This window comes from Limulus polyphemus, unplaced genomic scaffold (genome assembly GCF_000517525.1).
Source record: "Limulus polyphemus unplaced genomic scaffold, Limulus_polyphemus-2.1.2 Scaffold395, whole genome shotgun sequence".
NCBI classification, from domain to species: Eukaryota; Metazoa; Arthropoda; class Merostomata; order Xiphosura; family Limulidae; genus Limulus; species Limulus polyphemus.
Genome location: NW_013666005.1, coordinates 301,568 through 307,479, shown reverse-complemented (window position 1 = coordinate 307,479; position 5,912 = coordinate 301,568). Strand labels below are relative to the sequence as shown.

At 29.8% G+C, this 5,912-nt stretch overlaps 1 protein-coding gene across 1 annotated transcript in view; it reads right to left on the bottom strand.

Annotated features, from left to right (window-relative positions):
• The window catches only part of LOC106457946, a 94,899-nt gene that overhangs the window by 57,509 nt on the left and 31,478 nt on the right, over positions 1–5,912 (bottom strand). The gene's annotated exons all lie outside the window — the stretch shown is intronic.

Here is a 5,912-nt window from a genome sequence, read left to right as displayed (position 1 = left end):
CAATACAGAGGCTACAATGACGCGGCACACGTACACTCATGTTACCATATCCAATAACATAAAACTGACCTTTGGTCTGCACAAAGTAACTTGTCTTGGCTGTGTTTTAGTAGACTAGTATTTTGTAAAGTACAGTCACATTGCAATTATTATACATTATATATGTATACAGATTATTGCTATTTTGAAATAAGTTCTTACATTAAGTTTTCGTAAAACATAGAACAATAACTAAAGAAGTTATGACCTTTGTACTTGGTTGCTACTCGATGTAGGTTACTAAGCTTTTAAAAAAATTGCACATGGAGGATACGAAACAAAATATTTTTTTTTTAGGTTTTATATATATATATATATACTTGAACAACTAAAGAATCATAAATTACTACATTAATACCATAGAATTCCACTATAATTTATCAAGCTTAGTAACTAAGATGTATTTTAGTCTAAAAAAAATATGAAATTTTGTGCAGACTAAAGACACACTGTACCTCATTGAAATATTGGTTCAGAAGAGAGAAGTGAGCAATATCTTAGCAAATTGAAAAGATAAGAGGCTCTTATTTCATATTCTAGTTTGTCAATATCGGTAATTTGAGTTACTAATTTGTTCGAAACTATAGATTTAGTATTTTAACTTCACAAACATCTAATTTGAACCAGTGCTGCATTCAACATACCAAGTGACACACAAAAATCAATGTTTATCTGTGTTTTTTAATATCTACTTTTAAATTAACAGATTGAGTAATGTATAGTTCTAACATTTGAATTATAATCTACAGTTTGATACCAAAATTATTGACATAAATTCATAAAATAGTAGGTCAATAAAATTTTGAATGCGAGTCAACAAATGAGATGACATTGCCTTTCACCTGTGACCCATATCGAAAGGGTTAATTTGGCATTAAGTTCTGTTATGTACAGTTGGCTTTGGAAGATAAAAATTAATATATACATCAAGTGTTCCATCAAAGCTATAATATATAGTAACCATGGCTACTCTTTAAAGTCCATTAAAGTGAATTATGTTACGTATAATAAGTGATATAACTCTTATGTTATGAAACCAAAACATCATCTCTACCTTTACAAACTGTTCATTAATGATTTCACAAAAGATGCATTTGATTTTGGATTTATAATATCTTTAGTACTTCTTATGAAACTGAACATTAATTGAGGTAAGGTTAGTCAGGGAAATGGAACTAAAATATCATTTTTGTTAAGCCTAATCAAAGTTGACTGCAGTATTCATAGATGGATATGCATACTGTAAAATGTTCACTTAGATTAATATACATTTCTAGCTACAGATTATAAAAATGATAAGAAAATTACAACAATACTCTTTCATTTCAAAGCTGACTATTGAAGCAAAGAAATATACATAATTGAGATGCCATTATTCCATAATATTGAACACAGAATATTTAGAGGAAGAAGTTTAATTTTACATAATAAGAAACTGTAAAACTTACAGGTATCTTATCATCAGAAGCAAACATACTTAATATTTTCCATAAACATGCACCTGATAACTAATAAATCAATTTATCTATTACTGTGCAACTTAACTAAGACTAAACTAAACATGAGAGTTACAGAAACACAACTGGTTCCACTTTAAACACATCAACAGGGATATACCTGTACACTGTATATATACAGCACATGTGTCTAAGCATCTGTTAAGTAACAATCAACACATACAGCAGATCCTAAAGGCACAAACAGACCAACTACCTGAATGACCTAGTAAGTTAAGCAAAGTTATGCCTGATCCTTTCCTGTATCCTTATCCTTAGTGTTAATGTACCTGATCCATATTCAATGGTCAGTGAACTCAGAATAATACAAAATCAAGTATCAAGATTGCAAATGATTTTAAAACTTAAGATATTTTGTTTTCACAAAAAATATCCCTTATACTTACACTAGATAATTCTGGCTTAATATCTTATGTTCCCATAATATTTCTTAACATTACTAACTGAAACTTAATATATCAGCTACAGGGGCATCATTATTTTAGTGCAAATGTGAGGAAAAGTACACATCCAAACAGCAATCCTTTAAAAAGATATTTTTATCATTGCTAAAAATCATAGGAAACTATTTTTTTTGTAAAATTTTCAACTTGCTCTTGATTTTTTTTAATTCTAAAGAAATAATGAACCAAAAGAGGCTTTTTGGGAAAAGTACATAAGCAAATTAATTAAAGACTTAAAAGAAAATAAAGACTAAAAGACTAACAGCTGTGAATCCACAGTACCAGAAGAACAAAAATGTTAGCAAGAACCAGCTGTTAGTTCATTCAAACATAAAGAGCACATTGAACATCGCAAGGAACTAAAGAAAAAAAGAAAAAGAAAGGAAACCCAAATCACAGTAAAATAAGCTAAGATAGTAACTTGCACACAAAAGAAACGATTGAGAAGAAACTCACATAAGTAATATACTCCATATGGTTCAACTGTTTTAAAAAATTGCACAATTGTAGTTAATATGCAGTAGCAAGAAAAAGTAGTGGTCAGAGAAAAACTAGTTTTGTCATTTTTTAAAGAAATGTTTTTAAAAACTAGTAAATCTATCAGAAATGGCTTCTATGGTTGATGCATTATCAAAAAGAATTCAGAAGTATAAAGGGGTAAGTGTAAAACACTACACATATCTCTGTTTTGTATATTAAGACCGAACCATTGAAATGCCAAGGGTAATAATACACTAATACTTTTATAAATGGTTTATTGTATATATATAAACAAGTAAATTTACAATTTTTACAAGTACAAGAAGATGAGCAATTTTTATATTTACCCAAAATGTAACAGAAAAGGCTGATTAATTTAGCAATGCTATAATCAATTGTAGATATTTAGCATCCAACATCTATGCTGAAGAACCTTTAATCTAATGAACACATACCTTACACTAAAGAGTAATCTTATTGTTTCCAAATGCAAATTAGTTAAAATAAATTTTAATTACATGATTCCTTTAATATGACCATAGAACTTTAATTGTTTCTAACTGTAAAACATAACTGTTTTCTTGTCACTTCCTGGATGCCATCTTGAGACATCATTTTCTTTTCTTCTTTTTAATGTTCCTGTGTTTGCAGTTGTTAAGAATATTACTTTATCCCACAGCTGATACCGAGACTAAAAACTGAATGTAGAGAGGAATGTACTGTCCATCACACTAAGATGATTACAAATATGATATTGACTTTGATACTAAAAATGTTAAATAAGGTATACTGACTTTAATTTTTCATGTATACAGATCTAAAATTGACCTTACAAGAAGGAGGGGGTCTAGAAATAAGTAAGAAACAGCATAGTCTTAATCATCGAAAAGAGTAATAAATATCTGTCTTTGCACTCAAGTATGAATGCATATGACAAATAACAAGGTGATCATTGGTTCCAATGTGTATACAGGATTAATAGATAGATTTAAAATACCCTTGTGCTAATTCTTTCATCATGACATGATCACCAAATGTTAGGTTAAAGAGGACAACAGATTTACAACCTACTGGGTCCCATGATAGCTTACAGGTTAGGAATGCTAAAGCAACTTCTCTAGAATGTTTAAGATAGTAGCTAAATGGATTATAGCAGTAAATGAGGAAAATCTTGGTTAATAGAAGCTTTCTAGAACAACAAATCATCACAGAATATTGTTGCTATATATATTTTAATTTTGTGACTTATCAAACTTTTCTGATCATAAATATGTTTTTACAATCATGAACATGGGTTGTTCACATATCAACAAGAAAAATATCCTCAAAAGTACAATGCTTTGATAGTTTCAGGAAATCAGTATGTTTAAATTTAATTATAAAACTACACACACAAGTCAATGCAAGTTTTCTGAACAAGTTTAAACCATCATGCAACAGTAATGGTAGAAAAATTATCCTGATGATAAGAAGAGTGGAGGATGGAATGTTGTCTAAGTTGACTTCATGAAGATTAAATACCAGCAAAATAAGAATAAAACAACAGATGCGGAATAATAAATCTTATATGGAACAGAAATTAAACAAAATACAGGAAAGTAATGAAAGAACAATAGAACAAAACAACTTCACAAATATTGTTACGTAGTTAACATACTTTCACTAGGGAAAATTCTTGCCTTACTAATCTTTTGACACTATTTGAAGAGGTTACTGCTTATGTAGATGAGGGTAAGGGTGTGGATTTTCAGAAAGCAATTGACAAAATACCATATAAAAAGCTTGTTTAAAAAAAAAAGAAATAGCTAGAGTGTGAGGGTTAACTTGACTAATTGTTTATGAAAGTGGCTGGATGGAAGAAAGCAGAGGGTTGTTAATAGAGTTCACTGAAACTAGATTAATGTCACAAGTGGGACACCTAAGGGCTCAATGTTAGGTCCTTTAGTCTTTTTGATTTACTTCAATGATATGGATGACGATATGGTCAATAAGTTGCTTAACTTGTTGATGATATTAAGATTTTGGGTGTTGCTGGCTGTGAAGAGAATGTTGCTGCTTTAGAAAATGTTTTAGATCATTTGACAAGTTGGTTGAATAAATGGTAGATGGCTTTTAATTATAATAAACACAAGGTAATGCATATAGGATACCATAATTTGAATCATAAATATAACTTTGATGGGAATAACCTAAATAGTGATATGGAAGAAAAGGATCTTTGTGTTTTAGTAGTTGATCACTCTCTGATGCCATCCAAGCAGTGTGCTGTTGCTAGTGGCACAGCAAATAGGATTTTAGATTCTGCCTACAGAACTTTTGAATAAAAGTTTAAAGAGGTTATGATTGGGCCACATTTGGAGTATATGTTCAGTCTTGGGCTCCTTACCTTAGGAAAGAGGTTGAATTGTTGGAAATAATTCAGGGAAGGGATACTAGATTGATACCTGGGATGGAAAGGTTATCATACAAGGATAGATTAGGAAGAGTTAGAGGAGGCTTAATTGAGTTGTTTAAGATTGTTAAAGAACAGATTGCATCAATACATCATCTTCTTTCATATTTAATGGTGAGTATGGTAGGACTATATAAATATTGGCAGAATAAGAATCATCTTCATCTAAGAAAGTTTTATTTTTCCAACAAGGTTGTTGGCTTTTGGAATGAGTTACTTTCGGATACAGTGGAAAAAATAAATTTAAGGGAAGCCTTGATAAATATTTGAATTATGAGGACTAGCTTGGAGATATTTACTAATATAGTTTAGTTTAGTAGATGGGTTCCTTGTTCTTAAATATTATGTTAAACTACCCAGCTCTTAGAATAACAATATGACCTTTATAAGGATAAAAATAATGACATGAAACAAAATTCATTATGAAACACTGCCAAAGACTCAGATCAACAATGACTAGATGTCAAGAGTTAACATCTTTTAAAATGGACAGTCAAAACATTCTGATATCAATAACACTTATGCCAATATACACTGAGCATAGGAAAAATATGTATAATGCTTTTGATTAGAGGAATAATCTTGTTTATGGATTTCAGTTCCTTCAACAAAGATATGATGTCATGAATGATTTCAAAAATGATGTCTGGGGAGTAACAGAAAGGCTTAGTGACATATAATTAAAAGTCAAAGATTAGCTCTAAAACATGTAATATATGTTAACCAATATAAAAAAAAATTAAACAATGATATAATGTTATAAACGATGTCACAAAATGATTTCCAAAGAGTGACAGAAAGGCTTAGTATTATATAGTTAAAAATCAAAGATGTAATTGTATGTTAACCAATCTGAAGAAATCTTAAATGTCTATCTTTGTAAAAACTTTCATTGATAATTAACTTGTACCTGATGATGACAAAACCTTGTCCAAACGTTGTACATTTGCTGTTATGTTAAACTTATATTAAAGTTTTTCT